Below are 25,668 nucleotides of genomic sequence, written 5' to 3'. Positions count from 1 at the left end.
AAATGAATCCCTGAAGATGCATCGCAAAACCACAGCTGACAAACAAAACGAGTACGGAGACGCGCGCGGAAGGAATCGGCAAACAAACACCTAAAACTGAGAGATGCAGCGGATGTCGAGACGGATGTCTGGGATTGGAGGCCGAAGCCTGCGAGCGGTGATGGGCGTCCTGGTTTAAAGATCATTATGCAGATTGCTCCGTGCTACAGCATCTCCATTCCCGAAATGTAATTTCACGTTCTTCGGGATGGAACGATCGGAAGTCCATTACATGTTTGAGAAGACTAATGTTGTCAGTGCTGTCAGCTAGTCAATAAATCACTGCGCCGGGCATATTTCAGCCTGCTCATTAAGTCTGTGTCAGTGGATTAAGAGTGTTTTTTAAAGCAGGATTAAAAATTGAATCAAACTGAAGGTGTTTATTAACACAGTCATCAAAACCCGTTCTGTTTGGCCACGCTAACAGCAAATGAAGGCCCTGAGGAGGAGATCTTTGAAAAGCAGTCGGTTAACAGCCACTTTACCTGCTGATTTCTGTATTGATTGTTGTAGGGAGAGAATATCTGCTGAACTAACCACTGTAATTAAAAATCCTGCTGGCAAACCCTGGCTGAGTCCGTCGTCAGTGCCGGGAAAGACGGCAGATTCATCAGGATACCCGAATGAAATGACAAAACGATTGCATCTGCAATGATTTGAAAAGTTTAGCAATTTTCTGTTATTAATTAGAGGTGTTTGATGAGTCAGCCATCACGAGGATTGCTTGCACAACGACATATGAAATTATTCATCTAAAAATCATCATTTATTGATCCTCGTGCTTTCAAGAAAATGTCTGAAGAATGTTTATGTCATAAAAGTTTAGAATGACCACATCTGAAATGTTGCTGTATGGAAAAAATGAATGAATGAAAATAAAATTTGAAATAATTAATAAAAACACTACATAAAAATAAATAAATAATTTAAAAAAGGTTAATCACACTATAAAATAATGAAAATCATACAAAATAATAAATAATTCAAAAGATTAATCTAATTAATAATGAAAATGACACCATAAATAAATAAATAAATAAATAAATAAATAAAATGTTTATTAATAAATAAATAAAAACATAAAAATAATAAATAAATGATTAAAACATATTACAAGTTCAATAAATAAAGAAAAAGACAAAAATATGAAACAAAGCTGAATTAATGAATCAATTAATTAGAAATTAAATGTTCAATAAATAAAAAATTTAAATGTCAAAATAATAAACAAAAATGATTATTAATAATAAAAACACATGATTAAAATATCACAAATTCAATATATAAAGAAAAAGACAAAATAATATATAAATAATAAAAATGATTAAATAAATCAATAAAACACTACATAAAAATAAGTGAATTATTAAATATAATAACTAAAATGACACAAAAAATAAATAAAAGCTGATTAACTAATTAATAAATTTGAAAATTAAATGTTCAATAAATAAATAATGAAAATGTCAAAAGTAATAAATAAACAAAAAGATTAATAATAAATAACAACACTACATAAAAATAATACATACATTATTAAAAATGACAAACCGACTGCATTCGCATTGATTTGGAAAGTTTCGCCATTTTCTGTTATTAATGGTGTTTGATAAGTCAGCCATCACTATATTGTTTACACTTTAAATAAACCCCAAACACTAACCTGATTGTGCTTGATTCTTCAGATCATCTGTGATGTTGAGGAGAGGTGTGCTGTTACTTCATAAAGTGATCCATTTTCACCAGCAAACAGCTGAAAAAATCTCATTGATTGAGGGACGTGACACCGTCTTGATGTTTCAGTCACTTTTGGACAAAATCATCTGTGGAGCAAATAAATGTAAATGATTTCATGTGTTAATATAATTAAAGTGATGCCAGTAAGTGCCAAATATTACACTTTTAAAATGCAAATGATAAACAAACAGCACTTCCTGAAGTCCTCTTGGAAATGCCAGGTGTTTAGGGCACACAAAAGGGTTTGAAATGCTGAATGAACACACCAACTGTGTCACAACAGTTGAACTGCGCTCATGCTTATTCATTAGTACACATTAGCATGTATTAATATAATAATATATTGTGATATTGGCAGAGAAACTAAAGCTCTCATTAATAAAAAAGCCGTGACATGGCAGATAATTCTCACAGCGATGCTGATTCCCAAATCTTTCAAGTTGCTGGTAATGTATGAGCAAATATTAGAGGTGATTATGTGCCCTTTTTAATAAGATTATGCTCGTCTTAAGGTATGACCTCATCTTATCCTTCAAGGTCCAATTAAACTGAAAATCTCTCAGCTCATTCATAATTCATTCATTGCTGCGTTAAAATAATTAGCATGCGCTGCATCTTAACTTGCATCGTTAAAAACAGCATCACTGAAACAACGACATATGAAATCATTCATTACACGGTATTAAAGTTCATCTAAAAAAATCATCATTTATTGACCCTCATGCTGTCCCAGAAAATGTCTGAAGAATGTTTACACCATTCATTTATTTTTAATAAAATAAAATAAAAATAAATAAAAATAAATAAATAAATAAAATAAATAAATAAAAAAAAATAAAAAAATAATAAACTGTTGTTGTCTGGAAAAAAAGTAGTATGAAGCTGAAATAAATAAATATCACAACATAAAAATAACAAGTAAATGATTAAAACAATTATAAATAAATAAACAAATAATAAAAATGGCAACAAAAAAAATACTATAATTAATTTATTAAATAAATAAATAAATGTTAAAAATGATAGGAAAATGATGTAATAAATAAATAAAAACAGATTACAAATAATAAATAAATAATATAGAGCAAAATAAAACAATTGAAAAATGACTTAAAAATGACAAATAAATAAATAAAAAATAGAAAATGCCACAAAAACATTAAATAAATAATAAAAATTATACGTAAAATGATGAATACATGATTAAAAAAGATATATAAAATAACTAAATAAAATCAGATTTGAACTGTTGCTGTAGGCTATGGAAAAAAAGTAGCATGAAGCTGAAATAAATAAATAAATAAATAAATAAATAAATATCACTACATAAAAATAACAAGTAAATTATTTTAAAAAATTATAAATAAATAAACAAATAATAAAAATGACACAAAAATAAATTAAAATAAAAATTACTATAATTAATTTATTAAATAAATGATAGGAAAATTATGAAATAAACAAAAAATATTACAAATAAATAAATAAATAACACAACAAAATATGTAAATGATTTAAAAATGACAAATAAAAAAATAAAAAATAATGAAAATGTCAATAAATAAATAAATAAATAATAAAAATGAAATGAATACATGATTAAAAATTCTATATTAGAAATGAACAAATAAAAAATATTACAAATAAAATTATAAATAATAAAATAAATAATAATAAATAAAATTAAACAGCATACAGTATTGCAATGATATGATGGTGATTAATAAGTAAGAAACTAAATTTTCATTGTTCTGAACTTATTCCTTTAACATTGATGCTTCATATTAGTTACATACAGAGCCTCCCCGTGCCTTCATCAAATTGACATTCACAGGAAGTTGTCAAACTCTCAGTAGACCACAAAAAAATCTCTCATTTTCTACCCTTTATGTTCAAAGCGTTTCGTTCTCTTCTAGTGGTCAAAGCCGTCTTTAATATCACAGTCCCTCCGCTGGCACGATTCAAAGCCTCCTCCTCGCGTGGCTCTTTTAGAGATAAGTTAAATTGACTTTCATGGCCTAATTCAAAACGTACATGTTAAATAATTAGCATTAAGACAGTTATATTCATAGCCAAACTCTCAGAACTCTTAAGCTCGGCCAAAGTGGCTCTTGATAAGTTTGTCTGCTTAACGGAGGAGTAATTACAGCATTAGCATTCTTCACGTGGCTCGACTGGAGGCCTTTAATGAGAATTCAATGAGCAGTGCCGCGGCCGGTCAACTCTGTATAATCACTGTACGATCATGACACTGCTGTTTACACAGAGACACCAGAAAATTAGCCCTCGACCGATGGGATCACGTCATGCCATCTGAGCCGTCAGCGCAATGTCAAAAACAACACAGTGTGTGCTCCTGACCGGCAGATTAAAGAGCTGTTATTCATTATGGACAAAATAAATCATGCATGGTACAGTGATTTCACCATGGTAAGGGTGTTTTTAATCTAGCAAAGTTGCCCTTATTCAAGGTAACGCACAACCTCCACGTGCCTTATTACTTTTATAAAATGGCAGAAACAATATTATTATAAAGACAACCCATTTATTAAATTATTACATTTTTATTAATAATTGTATATAGCTAATTAGACCAACTGAAGGCTGTTTGCAATGTAGATACTGTATATAGTGCATTAATACAGAATGAGCAGCAAAGAAAGAAACAATTAAATTTTACATTAGTTTTAGTATTATTCATATACTATTATTCTCTAAGTGCAAATAGCATATTTTCTTAGCGATAAATGCTCAATAGAAATGAAAACAGCAATATATTCTATTTACACTAAGTGTCAATAGCAGCACTTTCTTAGCGATATGCTGTTTACACTAGGTGAAAATAGCTATTCTATTTACACCATGTAAAAGTATCAGTTCTTTGCAATAAGAGTAAATAGTAATTATCTATACTTTATATTGGCAGTTACTATTTGCACCTCAATATTTTTGTACATTAACAGGATGCAATAATATCATAGAGTGTAAATTATTATACTTATTAAATTTATTAAATGGATGCTGCCTTACTGGGAGAATAAAAAAACCCTTCCTACATCATCCCCTAACCCTATCCAATAAACACTTTTAATATTAGTAAACACTCGTTCGCAGTTTATTTCCACTTTTGGAACATTATTTTCATTATTATTGAAAATAAACACCTTTCTGATGTGATATGTGATGAGAAAATGGAGAAGAGTGAGCTCTGCAAAAGGTGGATTCGAACCCAAGTCGATCACGTTAAAAGCCAGGTCTACTCGCTACTACTGCACCACTGAAGACATTGAATTCAATGTGTGTTTTTTAAAACTTGAGTGGCCCAACCAGACATTGGTGGGCGGAGCTAGTGTAAACTTAGTGTAAATAGACACTCTGATTTTTTAATACTTTGAATTAGTTGTTATTTTTTATGTTTTCATTTTTAATTTTAGTTAAAATTCTAGTCATTTTAATATATATATATATATATATATATATATATTTAATTTTTCTATTTAGCTTTCATTTATTTTTATTTCTGTTTTAGTTTTAGTAATCAAACTCAAACTTATTTTATTTCATTTAATTACCAAGGCAACAGTTTTTTAAGTTTGTCATTTAATTTATATACAATGGCATGAAATAGTATGTGAACCCCTTGCAGAATCTGTGAAAATGAGAATTATTTTAATAAAATAAGAGGGATAATAAAAAATGCATATTATTTTTTGTTTAGTACTGTCCTGAGTAAGATATTTTACATCCTACAGTCACTGCTGGAAAGGGTTCAAATATGCAAAAATGCTTGAAAACTGATGAATCTGCAGGAGCTGGAGGATTTTTCTGAAGAACAGAGCTCAGTTTAACTGCTCAGGACAAACAAGAGACTCATGAACAACCATCACAAAACACAAAAACAGTCGTGGATCATCAGGTGACCACACACAGTATTGAGAATCAATGGCTTCACATACTTATGAATGGGGTTATTTTAATAAATTCAGCTATTGTTTTGTCTTGTGAACTAAACGCAAACATCTTTTATGTAAAATATCTTACTCAGGACAGTACTAAACAAAAAAATGACATGCATTTTTTATCATCCCTCTTATTTTATTAAAATAATTCTCATTTTCACAGATTCTGCAAGGGGTTCACATACTTTTTCATGCCACTGTATTATTCAATCTTCATTTCAATTAAAGGATTAGTTCACTTTCACCTTTCTAACATGATTACATAATGCGTGGTGCATCACAGAGCAGTGCAAGATAAGAATTTGTGGTTAAAAACAGTCAACCGGACCGATCGTTCCACTAGATAAGACTCTTATTCCTCGTCTGGGATCATGTAGAGCTCTTTGAAGCTGCACTGAAACTGACATTTGGACCTTCAACCCGTTGAACCCCAGTGAAGTCCACTATATGGAGAAAAATCCTGGAATGTTTTCCTCAAAAACCTTCATTTCTTTTCGATTGAAGAAAGAAAGACATGAACATCTTGGATGACATGTCATGGGGGTGAATGAATGATCAGGAAATTCTGAAGTGAACTAATCCTTTAACAAAAGGATTTTTTTTTATAGTTTTAGTTTTAGTTAGCAATAACTGAAATGTGCATGCATAACTATGGACCAGCTTGACTGATTTGAAATATGTTAGTGAAATGTAAACTTAAAGAGTTTTAAGAAATGTAAGAGTTTTTGCTCTTTACCCATTCCAGCAGATGTCTATTTAAAAAAAAAATGCATTTACATAATAAATAATAAATAATAAATAAGATGGCCACCAATTGGACTAACTTGCCTTAAAGTTGAAGTGCACAACTAGTGGACTGGGCTGAACATAATAACAATGGCTCAACCAATCCGTTTGAGCCAGATCATCCTCTTTATCTAATCAATAGCAGATGGTGAAGTCATTATTTTTTGATTTTTTTAGAGGAGCAGATATGACACACAATATACCGTGTGGCTGTGGACAGTATGCATACACTTTACAGATGAAGTTTGAGGTCATTACAGAAGACACTCATGCATAACGGCTGTGCTGAATGAAACAGCTCTAGTCCACAAACACTTGCAAGGTTACTGGTTCAAATATGTGGCTGACGGCACCAGGGGTGTTAAATTAACCCTAGGGCTGCTGCTAGGATCTTCTGTGCCCTTGAGCAAGATGCTTAACATTCACATGTATCAGGTGACCTTTAGTGGCCCATTAGCAGTGGCCAATTGACATAAAACAAGTCAATTAAAATCTGGGGAAAAAACATAAATTATGAGAAAATGTTGCTTATATTCAGGAGCGTTTCTGCATGAAAAATGCAAATAATCAAGAAGTGTTTACACTTAGTACAATTATTTGGCTCCCGTTTTATTTTATAAACATGATATCTGTTCCAATAAGAATTTATTTATACTTATATCACGACCTGAAAGCAAACTGTCTGCTTTGTTTCCACCTAAAAGAAACTAACAAACTGTAAAGACTATTTTCACCCTAAAACATGTTTTGCTCAAAACTTCTACATAATTGGAGTACAGAAAATCTGTCAATGCTCATTTACAATGTGTAAATGTGTTCCTTTTCATATGCGACGGGTGTGTTTGTCACTTTTTTAAGCTCAATCTGTTGTCGCACAAGTGAGTTTGCAGAGCACTTTTTAATTGGCTCGGCCTTGAACGGGCGACAATGGCAAACGGTAAAACAAACACAGCCGTAGGCGCTAAACACACAGTGTGCTGCTTCACTTCACAGTTTATTCCAAATGAGACCCTGACAGTCATTATAACATCAAGAGAGAGATGTCACCACTGATTGTACATTTAAAAAATCTGGTCAATACAGTATGCTACTTTTCAAGATTGTATGTCTGATCACTTAGTAAAATAACAGCACATCTCAGGTCACTGTTATTTTAGTATTAGTTATGCTATTATAATAAAAATCACAAATGCTGCAGGATGACGCCCACACACAGCTTCAAGACTTGGTGGTAAAGGTTTAATCACATCACTAAGAGCACTAGTACTAGTTACGATTGACTTGCATGTAAGAATATCTCACCCACTTCTTTTAGACTTAGATGATTGCTCAAGGTATTCGTTGTGGTTCACATCAAGTCATTTTCCCCCCAAAAAGACTTTTTACACTTCAACAGATTTTAAGTTGAATGACTTGACGTCTGTATAATGCTGAATGATATTTGATGGCAATCGCTCGTCTTTTTGTTCGTGAATGGCATGAGCGGTGCGGTTTAAAAGAGCTTATGCGCTTTGATAAAAGACAAGGGAAGCATGTCATAAACCTTGACATTTATTCAGCTGCCAACATTTACTTTCTGAGTGTAGTAAATATGAATGGCCTCTTTTTTGACATAAGATTAAGTGTGAAGAGACCCACCAGGGTGATGCGTTTAAATGTGCTTTAATGCTGTAAGGTCATGCAGAAACGCTCCAGCCAGAGACATTACTCATGTGGCATTAAACAGATTCTGACAGCAAAACAGGCCGTTTCTTCATCTTGGAAACGCAGCATCTGTCTCATGTAGTCCAGAAGCTGGCAAAATACTAATCCATCAACAGTTTCTTTGTCTCGATGTAGAGCCGTGACCTTGAGCTGTAAACAACAGCAGTGATGCATTACAGAGCAGAGGGTGAATAATTATACTGAGATACGGATGCCCTTAAATGCAGCGGACAGCAGATATGAATATGGAAAACAGATGGAAGATATTGTAGAAATAGATAATATAAGTGACATAAAGATGCATTAGCAGATGATTTGAATGTTTCATTTATTGTAATCTAGAACTTTGTTTCTTTCCTGGATTATAGTATCACAGAACAGCAACTGCATAGCAGGGTCATAAAACACTCAAAAAACCTTATTAACCGCAAAGCAATACGCTGGCAACTACGTACAACTCCTTAACATGATGGAGGCATGTACTACAAAAAAAGAAAAAATCTAGCATTATTTATTTTATAAAGTAAATGGCATGTAGCATCTGTTTTAGCATAAAATGGGTATTTCTGTATCCGACAGTCACTTTTCCTCAGTTTCATTTATTAATTGTTTGCAATCGTGGGCGATTCTATGTCACGACAAAATCAAAACAAACCAAAAACATTATTAACAGTTTTGACAATCCACATGATGAAGGTGCTTGAGGTAAAGTTATAAAACTAATTATCATTCTTTGAATAAAACTAATGAGGATGTTTTTGGACAGCAGTCAGCAAATGTAGTTTAATGTACAGCTCAGACAACAAGTTTCAACAGCAGAGGACAAAACAAGGACAATAGCTGCTGCAGTCAAGAAGCAAAGACGGCAGACAGACATTTACATTTATTCATTTAGCAGACGCTTTTATCCAAAACGACTTGTTGAGGAATACAGCAAGAGATTTTTGAAAGTTTCAGTAAAGTATGGTGGGTGAGTGTAACGGAGGCCAGCTAGTAAGAGCTGTGCGAGTAAACCTGACTCAACTGGCCTCAAGAGGCGCACCTCCCATGCCAGAGATGCCGGTTCGAATCCTGCTCGGAGAAGGGACTGGTTACATTTGGTGCCGTGACCCGGATGGGAGTGAGGTTTAGGGGGGTGAGTGTAACGGAGGCCAGCTAGTAAGAGCTGTGTGAGTAAATCTCACTCAACTGGCCTCAAGAGGAGCACCTCCCATGCCAGAGATGCCGATTCGAATCCCGCTCGGAACAGGGACCGGTTACATTTGGTGCCGTGACCCGGAGGCAGTGAGGTTTAGGTGGGTGAGTGTAACAGAGGCCAGCTAGTAAGAGCTGCGCGAGTAAACTTCACTCAACTGGCCTCGAGAGGCGCACCTCTCATGCCAGAGATGCCAGTTTGAATCCCGTGCAGAGCAGGGACTGGTTACATTTGGTGCCGTGACCCGGAGGCAGTGAGGTTTAGGTGGGTGAGTGTAACAGAGGCCAGCTAGTTAGAGCTGTGCGAGTAAACTTCACTCAACTGGCCTCGAGAGGCACACCTCTCATGCCAGAGATGCCAGTTTGAATCCCGTGCAGAGCAGGGACTGGTTACATTTGGTGCCATGACCCGGATGGGAGTGAGGTTTAGGAGGGTGAGTGTAACGGAGGCCAGCTAGTAAGAGTTGTGCGAGTAAATCTCACTCCACCCTGCATCTTGCTGAAAAAAAAAACTTCTATACTTTCACTATTCCTTTGTCTATGTTCTCATTATTCCTTAATCCCTCCCTTTTAACTATCTTGAATGATGACTGAAACTCATCCAGGTTGCAGCACTGAATATATCCGGTCCTACTCAACCTGCTCTGAGCAGAATTCAATAAGCTTCTCCGGCATGGGAGGCGGGCGCTAACAAGGATGCTAAAGACCCAGTCTCTAATGTCAGTCGCCAGTGTGTCTTGAGGCCAGGGGAGTTAGGTTTACTTGCACAGCTCTTACTAGCTGGCCACTGTTACACTCACCCTCCTAAACTTCACTGCCTCCGGGTCACGGCACCAAATGCTCCGAGTGGGATTTGAACCGGTATCTCCGTCATGAGATGTGCGCCTCTTGAGGCCAGTCGAGTGAGGTTTACTCACACAACACTTACTAGCTGGCCTCCGTTACACTCACCCCCTAAACCTCACTCCCATCCGGGTCACGGCACCAAATGTAACCGGTCCTACTCCACTTGCTCCGAGCGGGATTTGAACCGGTATCTCCGGCATGAGATGTGCGCCTCTTGAGGCCAGTCGAGTGAGGTTTACACACACAACACTTACTAGCTGGCCTCCGTTACACTCACCCCCTAAACCTCACTCCCATCCGGGTCACGGCACCAAATGTAACCGGTCCTACTCCACTTGCTCCGAGCGGGATTTGAACCGGTATCTCCGGCATGAGATGTGCGCCTCTTGAGGCCAGTCGAGTGAGGTTTACACACACAACACTTACTAGCTGGCCTCCGTTACACTCACCCCCTAAACCTCACTCCCATCCGGGTCACGGCACCAAATGTAACCGGTTCTACTCCACCTGCTCCGAGCGGGATTTGAACTGGTATCTCCGGCATGAGATGTGTGCCTCTTGAGGCCAGTCGAGTGAGGTTTACTCACACAACACTTACTAGCTGGCCTCCGTTACACTCACCCCATAAACCTCACTCCCATCTGGGTCACAGCACCAAATGTAACCGGTCCTACTCCACCTGCTCCGAGTAGGATTTGAACCGGTATCTCCGGCATGAGATGTGCGGCTCTTGAGGCCAGTCGAGTGAGGTTTACTCACACAACACTTACTAGCTGGCCTCCGTTACACTCACCCCCTAAACCTCACTCCCATCCGGGTCACGGCACCAAATGTAACCCGTACGACTCGACCTGCTCCGAGAGGGATTTGAACCGGTGTCTCCAGCATGGGAGGCAGGCAAGCCAATTCAGAGAGATAAAGAGAGGTGTGACGTGGGCTCTCTTGAGCTCATTGAAGACAAGACGTGCTGGAGTGTTTTGAATAATTTGAAGAGGTTTTATTGCACATGTTGGAAAACCAGCCAGAAGAGCATTGCAATAGTCCAGCCTAGAAATGACAAGGGCCTGGGCATAAAGCTGTGTTGCATGCTCTGTTATGAAAGGCCTGATCTTCCTAATATTGTGCAGTGCAAACCTACATCATGCATCATCTTGTTCTTGCAATATGATCTTTAAAGGTCAGCTGATCATCAAGAATTACTCCAAGATTCCTGGCCGAACTCTATGGGATTTTCATTGATGAACCAAGCTAGATGGTAAACTGGTGCTGTACTGACAGAGAGCTCTGTCTTAGCTAGGTGATGTTCTTTCATCCTGGCTGAGATGTCTGCCAGACAGTCTAAGATCTGTGCAGCTACCATGGGACCATCTGGATCCCATGAAAAAATTAAATGAAAAATATAGCTGTGTGTCTTCAGCATAGCGATGGTAGGAGAAACCATGGACCTGTATAATGGGTCCCAGTGATGTAATGTATATGGAGAAGAGGAGGGGCCCAAGGACTGATCCCTGAGGTACCCCAGTGAGCAGTTGATGTGATTTGGATACCTCCCTGTCATCTATAGAAAAAACATTTCTTCATTATTGCAGCAGAGCGCTTCAGACGGGCTAAACCAAACAGCATGACAGGTGCTGAAACTCTATAATCGATAAAAATGGAAACATGCTGAATTCAGATGGCTTTTCACTGTCTTATCTGTTCTCAGACCATAATTAAAGACTGTTTCTCCTGCCGTAATGGGTTTGGTAGAAAGCTGAAAATGTGATATAATCTGCATCACGATCACAATTATTGCCAGTCTTATTCTTTTAAATGTCAAACACATTTCTGTGTTAAGGTTTTATTAAAAAGAGTTTCAAATTTAGGAATCTTGCATGCTTAGTCAGTCCACATGTAATATGATTGCAATTTCTAAATTATCATTTCAAAACCAAAAAATTGCAACTCGTTCCTCTTCATCTACAAAAAAGAAAAAAAAAAAAAAGAAAGAAAAATGTGATTGACAGCAATGGTCTTCATTTATTGGTTAATTTCATATTTATTCATTTCATACAGAGAAAGACAAAAAGCCAGTTGGATTTCAACAGAAATGTAAAGTCAGTATATAATTCACACAAGTTTATTTCTTCATGCACATAATGACACCTTTATTTTGTACAAAATGGAAGAAACTTGTATGATTTACTTGCACACATAACAGGTATAGAAATTATACTGTTAAATGTATGTATTAAGTAGAATTCACACTAAATTGTTCAGCTCTGGTGTTGTTACAACCACGCCTTCCCGGACTCCAGTTCCCACGATCCTCTTTGTCTGCACACCTGAACTCACTTCCCTCATTCAGTATTCGCCCCATTTCCTCAGATTCCCTGCACCTGTTGTCCTCGTCAGCACTCCCTTTAAGTTGGACTCACTCCCCGCACTCCTTGGTCGGTTCTATTGTTTGATTTGATATGTTGGGCTAATGTTATGCTTCTTAGTGTGAATAAAGCCCTATATTTGTAGATTTCTGTATTCGCCTCGTCTCTACAGCAACACATTGTGACAGGTGTAGGTGCCTGAAATGAGTGCTTCTTGTTCTGTTTCTTCCTCTTCCCTTTTGCATTGTAGGCTGCTTTGTGTTTTATGTCAGGAAATAAAAGATCCAGAGAAACTGCTGCCTGATGCCCCGTGTCTGATTGTCCAACAACTCCAAAGCTACACAACACAGAGACTAAAGTGTTTTATATCTGGTGTAGCTGACCGCACATCACGCTTGGCACTGCAATCCACTGGTTACACACGCAGTAATGACTTTATATTTCTGTTGACAAAACGTCTTTCTGCATAAGAAAATGCATTAAACTGTACTCAGCAATGTCCTGGCAAAATATGCAGAACAGTCCAGCAACCTCGCAACCACCCAGAACACCACAGCAATCTCAGCAATGCCATGACACCTACACAGAACATCCTAGCAACCTCATGGCAACATCCTAGCAATCACACAGAACATTCAAGTAACCTGATAGCAATGCCTGGGCAATCACCCAGAACATTCTGGCTACCTCATAGCAATGCCCTGGCAAATATGAAGAACATTTTAGCAACCTCACAGCAACACCCTGGCAACCGCCGTTAACACTCTAGCAACCTCATAATAAGGCCCTGACAACGACTAACCTAGAACTAACCCTAACAGCCTAGCAACCTCATGGCAACATCCTAGTGACCACACAGAATCACCCAAGTAACCTGATAGCAAATCCCGGGAAACTGCCTTTCAGAACACCCTGGCAACCTCATAGCAATACCCTGGCAAATATGCAGAACATTTTAGCAACCTCACAGCAACACCCTGGACAATCACCGTTAACACACTAGCAACTTCATAGCAAGGCCCTGACAACGACTAACCTAAAACTAATCCTAACAGCCTAGCAACCTCATGGCTACACCCTAGCAACCTCATAGTCATGCCCTGGCAAGCAACCACACAGAACACCTAAGCAACCTCATAGCAATGCCCGGGCAACTACCATTAACACTAATCCTAACAGCCTCGCAACCTCATGGCAACACCCTAGCAACCACACATAACACCCTAGCAATCTCTATAGCAATGCCCCGGTAACCATGCAGAACACCTCACCTTAGCAACCTCATAGCAATGCCCTGACAAATATGCAGAACATTTTAGCAGTCTCATAGCAACACCCTGGCAACCACACAGAACACCCTAGCAATCTCATAGCAATGCCCTGGCACTTACACAGAACATCCTAGCAATACCCTGGCAACCATCGTTAACACTAATCCTAACAGCCTAGCAACCTCATAGCAACATCCCAGCAACCACACAGAGCACCCATAGCAACGCCCTGGCAATCACCTAAAACACCCTGGCAACCTCATAGCAACGCCCTGGCAAATATACAGATCATTATAGCAACCGTATATAACACCCTGGCAACCACTGTTAACACTCTAACAACCTCATAACAAGGCCCTGACAAGGACCACCTAACACTAATCCTAACAGCCTAGCAACTTCATGGCTACACCCTAGCAACCACACAGAACATCCTAGCAACCTCATAGCAACGCCCTGGCAAGCACCCTTAACATTCTAGCATTGTGGCTGCAACTTTTGCATAGGCATAAAATATAATTTTGACATGTTATGCAACTATAAACACAACTATAAACAACAATGTGTAACCAACCAGTGAAAAACAGCTTATCCATTTATGAAGCAGCATCAACAATATTGCTTAAATTTTCCCAGCATGTACTTCACAAACACGGGGACACGTCATAATTCACTTGACACTCTAAAGCAGGCAGTGTAGCTGTGAGTTTTGCTCAAGTGCTGTGGGATTATTGAGCTACGCGCGGCTGGAAAGACTTATCGCCGGGCTGAAGGTAAGGCAGGCGACTATCAATAAAACATGAGCAGCAGGCTTCACATCTAACAGATCGCTCTTATTTATGTAGGCGCCTCAGATCAGTATCTGCTGCTCACAAAACCCTATGATCTATGTCTTTACGTTATCAGATCTCTCAGGGTTTTGGAAGAGGCACTGAACGCGGCTCAATTAATATCTCATGTACTTACAGATGTTACGGCCCACAGCTGCACACTGCTTTCACCGCGGCTGGTTGCAGAGGTGATATTGAAAAGCATTTTCTGGAAATCAATTCATTATGGTGCATCTTGAGAATAAAATGTATTTTATGCACTTCACAGGGGGAATCTTTCAGATGCCACAAAATATCACGTAGGCCTTTGTTTACTTTGCTAATATTGTATTTCACTCTTATTTCATATTGTTTGTCGATACCAAACGCTGCTTCGCATTTATTCCACGATTGAGACTGTAACTCAAGAAAGCGCATGAGATGATTCCATGAATAATATCCGTCGGAACGAGCCTGCTATGTGCATTCACTCAGAGTTCTGTTGCAGTGACCCCGATTGCGACCCCGTCAGAATGTACAGCGTGTTTCCTGCGGCGGGTTGACACGACGGGGCACACTGCACAACCGGAGGACCTCGGCGCACCGCGGGTCTCCTTTGTATCAATAAATGTCACATTAATATTCTCAGCGAACTGCACATGATGATTATGATGGATACAAACTGACAAGAGGAGTGTGTAGTGTCATTTGTAATTGGCCGGTGCGTGGAGATGTTTTTCCGTGTAGCGTTCAGTCCCACAGGATTGCTAATCAGATATAGACTGGCAGTAATTATCTACCGAAGCTTCAGAACGAGAGCCGCAGAGGACGGATGGACTTCAAATGCTCTAATCAATGTTTTATCAGTGCATTTGACACCTCACTGAAGGCATTCAAATTTAATTATTGTAAACACTGCAACTTATGATGACTTTAAATGAAGATTACGAATGAATAAACAGACAGCGGCAGAGTATCATAAGCGTGATCGTGTTTTGATTTCAGTGGGAATAAAGTTAACCTTCTGCTGCAGGATGCTCTATTGCAATGAACACTTTAGCAACCATCTAGCAAACATCTAGCAACTCCCTGGAAATTACCCAGAAAACATAGCAACTGCATAGCAATGTGCTAAGCATTACACAGGGCACCTGTGTAATTTTAAAACTGTAATTTTAACCTTCAACCGTCTGGAGGCCATTGAAGTCCACTATAAGGAAAAAAAAAATCCTGGAATGTTTTCATCAAAAACCTTAATTTCTTTTGACTGACGAAAGAAAGACACGAACATCTTGGATGACATGGGGGTGAGTACATTTTCAGGAAAATTTTATTTAAAAGTGAACTAATCCTTTAATAACCACTTAGAAACCACCTAGCAATACCCAAGCCACCACCCAGAACACCTCAGCAACAAAATAACATTGCCCTGAACATTTAGAACACTTTCGCAACCACCTAGCAACTCCTTGGCAATAACCCACAAAACCATAGCAACTGCATAGCAATGTACTCCACACAGGACACCTTAATAGCCACAAAACAATGCCCTTGAAACCACCTAGCAACACTCTAGCAACCAACCAGAACATCTCAGCAACCATATAACATTGCACTGAACATTTAAAACACTTTAGCAACCACCTAGAAACTCCCTGGCTATGATGCACAAAACCATAGCAACTGCAGAGAAATGTGCTGCGCACCACACAGGGCACTTTAATAACAACAAATAGTGCCCTAGAAACCACCTAGCAACCACATAGTGGTAACAGCAAATTACTATTGTAATATTGTAATTGCAATCAAATTGTAATAAAAACCTAAACCATCTTAGAAACAGTATAGCAACACCCTAGCAACCAACCAGAACACCTCAGCAACCATATAACATTGCAAAGTACTTCCTGGCAACGACCCACAAAACCATTGCAACTGCAGAGCAATGTGATAAGCACCACACAACCACAAAACAATGTCCTAGAAACACTCTAGCAACCAGCTAGAATACTCTAGTAACAGGAAATTAAATCAGTAACAACCTAACAACCTAGAAACTGCATAGCAATGTCCTAGCAACCACCCAGAACACCTCAGCAACCATATAAGATTGCACCGAACATTTAGAATACTTTAGCAACCACCTAGCAACGCCACGGCAATGACCCACAAAACCATAGCAACTGCATAGCAGCATGCTAAGCACCACACAGGGCATCTTAATAACCACAAAACAATGCCCTAGAAACCACCAAAAAACACCCTAGCAACCATCTAGAACACCCAAGCAACAGCAAATTAATGCTAGAACACTTTAACAACACCATAGCAACTGCATAGCAATGTGCTAAGCATCACACAGGGCGCTTTAATTACCTCAAAACAGTACCCTAGAAACCACCTAGCAACACTCTAACAACCACCTAGAACACCCTTGTAACAGCAAATTAATGCAATAAAAACACAGAACACCTTAGAAACTGCATAGCAACGCCCTAGCAACCATCCAGAACACCCCAGCAGCAACCATAAAGTTTTGTTCCAAAAAGACAGACATTGTAGAAACTGTAACCAGATTTTCTTCGGTATGGTCTGTATAATCATTCACGGATTAGATTACACTAATGCTCGAGTCAAACATCGATCTAATACTGGCATATGATGGATTTTACTATTCATTGCATATAACATTCCAGTTTTTACACATCTAAATGAGAGTTTGACCTTCATCTTTACGTTCTAGCACAGGTGATTCAAGCAGCTGAATAACTGCATGACGATTTCAAATCAGCATACAGTACTTAACATAAAGCCACACTGAAATCTCTTTTACTGCCACAGATGAGGGGCTTGACTCCGTCACCCACCCTGTAAATGGCATGATATGAAATAGGAGATCAATAACTCACATGATGAATCTGAGCATGTTTTATAAGAATAATCTGAGCGAGGTCCTGGTCTCAAAGTCCTGCAGAACTGCTGCAGTAAAAAGCACTCATGCAAAAAATGGATATCCACAGAGAACGTGCTATAGATTACGGCCACCGCTGAGAGAGATGGGCTTCCTCGCACACCGCGATCAATACACGCATCAGAATTCACAGCAGACGCTCCTCACACTTTTCCTGCTTTGTTTCGGGTGTAATGAGAGGCCGCGGTGCACTATGGGTAACAAACACACTTCAGACAAATGTTTAGGCTGATGGTGTGAAACGTTTGATCATTTAGAGAATAATCTTACTTCTTCATTAATTCATGGAGTAAATGTAGAAATATATCAATTCTAAATTCACTATAAATAATTCCAACTGAGTTTCATTCGAGCCTTCAGGAGAAAAACTCACTTCAGAAGTGCTAAAAGTGCTTGGTAAACATCTACACACTCTACAGGGGAAACCCTGAATAAAAACACGTCCAGGTCAAATTTCACTTTGAAATGAAAATGCATGAAGAATATTAAGCCGATGACCATTTCACGACAATTCAGCACATCATTTTCTTACTTTTGGGGTGAAATATGACCTGAGTATGTTCTTCACGAGATTTTGACCGCTATGACCCGACGCTGTGCTGCGACTGACAGTGAGTTAGTGTGATAAGCACATGCCATTAATCTTGATCGTCTGTCATGGCAGGTTTAATTATGAGGGAGGGATGAGTCACTAAACAAGAGCATCATCAACTTAACATACAGTTTCCTTTCATTTCACAATGTGCAGAGGAACTCAGGCAGTAACTTACGAGGAGATCTGCAGGTCTTTCAGGAATCAAGCTCTCGGGTTTCTGGGTTCGTGCACACGTCATGTTGAGCGATTGTCTGAGTCATTGATCAGCTCCACGCCTCACTTCAGTCCACTGTTATAGAGACATAAATGAGACAAAAGATACACTCACATCATGCATTACTGTGCCATTAGCAGAATATGAAACACACTGAATAATAAAGGTCTTACATAGAGTTTGACGTACAGTAAGCATGTTTACTGTAATATAGGGATGGGTATTGACAAATTTCGCGATTCGATTAGATTCGATTCCAATTCAATTCGATTTGAAACTGATTATTTTGGATATATATCATCAGGTACAAGACATGGTAAATTTTCTCAACTAATGCTGTAAACTATACATGGGAGTGAGCTGGTACTACATTACTATAATTTTGAAGGTTAAAATGAACTGATTTGTAAACAAACACTTAAATTAAATAATAAAGTTACAATTACATAATTATATTTCTACTCCAAATGGTGTCTGTCATAAAAACTTGACAGATTTATACAAACATGCATTAAATATTGAAAAACATTAAAAATTATAATGAATATGGTGCACATATTTAACAAAATACTCCCCTCTAGATCTCATTTTCTAACTAATGAGTTTATGCTCACTGAATGTTTTTTTCTGAGGTAAAAGAGACGTTATGTGACATTGTTTACAAGCTGAACAATTGATTGACGTCTTTCCGCGGTTGAAACACCGATTGAGCAATTACATGAGCCATGATACCTTCAGATGTTCATTCAAGTTTATTTCACACTTTAACTGGTATTAAAGCAGAGGCGATGATCAGCGCACACGTGCAACAGCGATCTGTCACGTCACATTAAACTGCGGCAAAACGGATGTTTTGAAATCAGAGAATTTGTTTCATATCAAAAGTAACAAAACACAAAGCTTACTGCGATTTAATTGGATAGGAAGCGTGCTAAAATGTTTGGTTCATTCAACTGAAAGGGTAAGCTAATCGATTCGATATCGGTTCGTAAAAATGAGAATCGATTCAAATCGAGAAATCTATATTTTTTTTTTACCAGGCCGTACTGTAATAAGCATAAAAATGCATCACACACAATTACTGGGCACATTTTTAATAAAAGTAAAGTTTTTTAAATCCATACTATTCAGTATTGCACAAAAATATTTATAATCAACATTTCCTTGTTTTGTTTTTCAATGCATTCTGGGATTGTCCTTTCCAAAAAGGATATCTTAGGAGGTTAAAATTAGCGTAATTATGTGGAATAATTACATGTCCAGTGTGCAAAATGTTCCCTACATAGGCAGCTCACTGGAACAGAACATATTTAAAGACACTGTATGACAGGTTAGTTTTGTATTCATAGTTAAATTCTGTACAATATCGCTAATGAAATTCCATCATAATTTGGAACCATTACTAAAATATCTAATGAGATCCAGAAAAACATCCTCTTGAGGATAAATATAAGCATGTATCTCTACAAAGCATGAAATACATCACATAAAATTAATTACCGGATAAAACAGTCCATTTTAATTGCACTCAACCATCCATACTATTCAGTATTGAACAAAATCAGCATTTGATATTTTTTCACTGACCTTGCCTTCTCCACAAATGCATCTGGTTAATATTAAAACGTTCCCTATATAGGCATCTCACTGGAAGATATTTAAAGACACTGTATGACATCAGGTTAGTTTCGTAATCATAGTCAAAATCTGTACAAGATCGCTAATGAAATTCCATCATAATTTGTAACCAATCCTAATGGGATCCAATAAACATCCTCTGAGAATCTGCCAAGAGTCAAATAAGATCCTGCTGGATGAACAGGACTGGTGCCAAATTATGATACACACTCCATTAGAAAATCCTTTGGGATTTTTGGAGCATTAATTCATTAACCAGAGAACATGATGATTAAACTCTGGTATACACAAACTCATCTAGATCAAGTTGTTTGTATTATTATAAACAGAAGCTTTTTATCAGCAGTAGATGTGTGTTGCTTCTGACAGGTGGTGTTACTCTGCTCTCTATAACCAGCCCAGAAAAATCATCCTTTATTCAGTGTGAGAAAGAAAAGATTCAGCAGAAGACAAGTGACCCAATTACCACGTAATGGACTTGAGGTGGTCTTTCAGCTGACATATGGAAGTCATTCCCGCAGACGGAGGGATAACGCTTGAAAGAAATCACCAGACATCCACCTGAATCACAGACATAGAGCTCATAATCACATGTGATATAATGACATTCATTTCACTCATATAAGAAATCATTAATGAATAATGATCTAGATCCATTTGTTCTCACAAAAACAATGTTTACTCTCATGGTGGAGTGAATTTACCACAGTAAATGTCCAAAAACAGGGTATTATTAGAGTACCATGCCCCCCCCCCCAAAAAAAAGAAATGTAATACAATGAGATTTCAATATATACTATAGTACTGCATTATTACAACCATCAATATGGTATTCAACGTAATATCTTGGTATTATCATGGTAAATGTCAAAAAGATGGTAAATTTCATTGTACTGAATGATCACCAAGATACTATAAAAAATAGCATGGTATTACTAGGGTAAATGCCATCATACGTATTGCCGCCATATGATTTAAGATTTGACTTTGAGCTGGGAGGTTGTATGTAATTTCTTTGAGACGTTTTAAACGGTTTAGCCTCACTAAACCCTGAGGACACTTGATGAGTCACTGTCTTCTTACTCAAGTGGTTGGTAATCGCTTATGTTGATTCCAGAGCTCAGCTGAGCTTGATTTATGACGGACCCGCAGCAATAAAGCTCCACGGATCCTTTCGTTTTTCCCGTGTGACATTGAGGACATCAGCGAGAGCATGACTGAGCACTATGATGCTGTCTGTGCTGCTAGAGCTGCGTATGTAGGAAGTATTTTAAGGGAGGAGGTGTCATAGGTGGAGTCTCGACACAAAGGCTGAAAAATTATGAAGATACTTTTTTTTCCACACTGTGCTGGGTTAAATATGGACAAACCCAAGGATTGGTTTGTTTTCACCCAGCCATTTTTTTTTTCAACCAAATTTGGATTTATTTTTTTAGCCAGCAATATATTAATATAGTAAAAGGCATGTTTTTGCTCACCCCCAAATAGGGGCAAATTTATGGGGTATTTTAAGCTGAAACTTGACCAGACCAGAGACTTATATTACATCTTGTGAAAGAGGGCATAATAGGTGCCCTTTAACCCAACCTGCTGGGTTTGTCCATATTTAACCCAACTTGGGTTGTTTTTAACCCAGCATTTTTCAGAGTGCATGTGTATATAAATGTATACATACAATTATTTCATTCAATACTGAAAAGTAGTGAACTAATAGCTTAAAGGTGCCATCGAACGTTTTTTTTACAAGATGTAATATAAGTCTAAGGTGTCCCTTGAATGTGTCTGTGAAGTTTAAGCTCAAAATACCCCATAGATTTTTTTTAATTCATTTTTTTAACTGCCTATTTTGGGGCATCATTAAATATGAGCCGATTTATGCTGTGCGGCCCCTTTAAATCTCGTGCTCTCTGCCCACGGAGCTCGCGCTTGCCTTAAACAGTGTGTAAACAAAGTTCACACAGCTAATATAACCCTCAAATGGATCTTTACAAAGTGTTCGTCATGCATGCGGCATGCATGTGTTGGAATATGTAATTATTGTATACTGTTATATTGTTTACATTTGATTCTGAATGAATTTGAGGCTGCGCTCCGTGGCTAACGGCTAATGCTACACTGTTGGAGAGATTTATAAAGAATGAAGTTGTGTTTATGAATTATACAGACTGCAAGTGTTTAAAAATGAAAATAGTGATGGCTCTTGTCTCCGTGAATACAGTAAGAAACGATGGTAACTTTAACCACATTTAACAGTACATTAGCAACATGCTAACGAAACATTTAGAAAGACAATTTACAAATATCACTAAAAATATCATGATATCATGGATCATGTCAGTTATTATTGCTCCATCTGCCATTTTTCGCTGTTGTTATTGTTTTTGCTTACCTAGTCTGATGATTCAGCTGTGCAGATCCAGACGTTAATGCTGGCTGCCCTTGTCTAATGCTTTTCATAATGTTGGGAACATGGGCTGGCATATGCAAATATTGGGGGCATACTCCCCGACTGTTCCGTAACAGTCGGTGTTATGTTGAGATTCGCCTGTTCTTCGGAAGTCTTTTAAACAAATGAGATTTATATAAGAAGGAGGAAACAATGGAGTTTGAGACTCACTGTATGTCATTTCCATGTACTGAACTCTTGTTATTCAACTATGCCGAGGTAAATTCAATTTTTCATTCGAGGGCACCTTTAATATGAAATAAATATGGAATATTGGAATTTCACCCAATATTTCTGTGTAATCCTGTTTTTATGTTGTTTCACTTAGAAACATGCTACAAATGCTGGGTTAAAAACAACCCAAGTTGGTTGTTTTATCCCAGCGATGGGTTAAATGTTTGCCCAATGTGCTGGGCAGTTTTATTTAACCCAACAATTGTTTATTGTTTTTGACTATATGGCTGGATTAAATGAACCCAAAATAGGTTGGAAATTAAAAATCAGACACATAATTATTAGAGGCAACAACAATAATCAAAAGGTGAACATTTATTAATAAGGAATTTAATAAAAGTTTATTGTTTAATTATTATTCATTAAACTTATTAATAAATGTTAATTTCCAACATACTTTGGGTTCATTTTAAGCAAGTAATACTGTCATTTTTAAACAATAGTTGAGTTAAATAAAACTACCCAGCAGGTTGGACAAACATTTAACCCAATCGCAGGGTTAAAACAACCAAATCACTGGGTTTGTCCATTTTCAACCCAACTTGGGTTGTTTTTAACCCAGCATTTTTTAGAGTGTAAGGTCAAATGATATCAGAAATGTATTATGTATAATTAACATACACAAGTTGTATGTTAATTACATGTGGTGTTTGGATGACCTTTGGATCTTCTGCAGGATCAACTTCCATAACGATTTTGTGTCTGTGTTGCCGTGAAACCGTTTTCATTTGAGCCGAGCATCATTATCGCCATCATCAGGGCAAATTAAGTGTAGAGCAACACATCAGTGGGAAATTTGAATAAAACATGCAGCCTGATTAGATGCCTTAAAACCTGTGACAAGCAGGGTAATGGAGACGCCCGTGCGAGTAATCAGGCCTCGGTCACTGCGATGAAATAAACCTGCGGCTTACGTATCCTTCCGATCTGCGTGTCTTATCATCCGCCATGCCAAGGTCATGATAATGTGTGCATTTAATTGCTGATACACTTGATTATGAGCAAAATATTGAGGAGGTAAATTGGAGCACGCTGCTTTGCATTTTAAAAGGTTCCTCCTGCTGTTCATGAGTCTATTAAAGTTTGTCATATTGATTCGAGCAGGTTCATAGTTTAGTGCAGAAACATTTTCACTCTACCTTGAGAAATGAAAGACTTAAACCATTGCAAACTTAAATTAGCCACTTTCTTTAACTGATCTTTAAAAATTGTACTTTTTAAAGAAATATGGCAGACATGAAAGGCTATTTATATATATTAAATAATAAAATATTCCCTCTGTCCATTTGGTATATTTACTGTATATATATATATATACACCAATCGGGCATAACATTATGAGCACTGAGAGGTGAAGTGAATATCACTGATTATATCTCTTCATCACGACACCTGTTAGTGGGTGGGATATATTAGGCAGCAAGTGAACAGGAGCAGGAAAAATGGCCAAGCGTAAGGATTTGAGTGAGTTTGACAAGGGCCAAATTGTGACTGGATCAGAGCATCTCCAAAACTGCAGCTCTTGTGGGGTGTTCCCGGTCTGCAGTGGTCAGTATCTATCAAAAGTGCTCCAAGGAAGAAACAGTGGTGAACCGGCGACATGACATTGATGCATGTGGGGAGGCAGTGTGATTCTTTGGGCAATGTTCTGCTGGGAAACCTTGGGTCCTTTGACACGTACCACCTACCTAAGCATTGTTGCAGTCCATGTACACCCTTTCATGGAAACGGTATTCCCTGGTGGCTGTGGCCTCTTTCAGCAGGATAATGTGTCCCACCACAAAGTGAAAATGATTCAGGAATGGTTAGAGGAGCACAACAACGAGTTTGAGGTGTTGATTTGGCCTCCAAATTCCCCAGATCTCAATCCAATTGAGCATCTGTGGGATGTGCTGAACAAACAAGTCCGATCCATGGAGGCTCCACCTCGCGACTTACAGGACTTAAAGGATCTGCTGCTAACGTCTTGGTCCAGATACCACAGCACACCTTCAGGGGTCTAGAGGAGTCCATGCCTCGACGGGTCAGGGCTGTTTTGGCAGCAAAAGGGGACCAACACAATATTAGGAAGGTGGTCATAATGATATATATATATATATATATATATAAAAATATATGTAAAAACAAACAAAAGCTTAATTAACAGTAACAAAGTGATTTCAGTGGAAGTGTATAGGGGAAGGTGTTTCATGGGGATAAACATTATAAATAGTGATAGACCAGTATATCAGAAGATTAATCCTTTGTGTATAAGCATTATATGGACTATCAACCACTTCTTTTTATGAAATATCAGTATTGCTATTGATCATTATAAAGCCCATATTGAGCAAAATGTAGTCAAAACAGACTGTTTCAAAAGTATAACAACAAAACATTATGTCTGTTAATATGAGAGTACTGTGATTAAATCACGTATTGACCTGAACTCATGCTCATGTAAACTCATGTAACTTTTGCATGAGAGAAATGGACAGTTTACATGGAAACTAGAAACTCAATCTCAAAACCAAACTTTCATCCACCTAGAAAAGAAGAGCCTTCTCGAAAATGATAATTAAGACACTTTACAGCTCAAACTACACATATTTGTATACAGAAGAATCAATATGAGTGCTTTAACACAAACATAAACCCTCTTAGATTTCCACTGAAAATGCATTAGTGCAAACCATTTTTTCATATTTTTACAGGCTGAGAGATGTGTTATTTTGCATAGCGATCAACAGCATATCACAGATGCAGTGCACAGAGTTCAACTTGTTTTGAATGTGAACTTTCCTTGAAGCCCATTTAAATGTGTTTTTGAGCACCTGTAAAGCAACATTTAAAATCTGTCAACAAATATTATTTTATATTTGC

The 25,668-nt window shown here is 37.6% G+C and overlaps 1 long non-coding RNA gene across 1 annotated transcript in view; it reads right to left on the bottom strand.

The window, feature by feature from the left end:
• The window catches only part of LOC125262464, a 35,420-nt gene extending 14,627 nt beyond the window's left edge, over positions 1–20,793 (bottom strand). Inside the window, exons 1-3 of the long non-coding RNA XR_007183573.1 lie at positions 20,593–20,793; positions 18,450–18,563; positions 1,703–1,862 (exon numbers count right to left, since the gene is read on the bottom strand). This is a non-coding gene — a long non-coding RNA (uncharacterized LOC125262464). The remainder of the gene's footprint in view (positions 1–1,702; positions 1,863–18,449; positions 18,564–20,592) is intronic.
• Positions 20,794–25,668: the final 4,875 nt, after the last annotated feature.

Source organism: Megalobrama amblycephala, linkage group LG2 (assembly GCF_018812025.1).
Source record: "Megalobrama amblycephala isolate DHTTF-2021 linkage group LG2, ASM1881202v1, whole genome shotgun sequence".
In the NCBI taxonomy this organism is placed as follows: domain Eukaryota; kingdom Metazoa; phylum Chordata; class Actinopteri; order Cypriniformes; family Xenocyprididae; genus Megalobrama; species Megalobrama amblycephala.
This window is presented reverse-complemented; position numbering and strand designations above follow the sequence as displayed.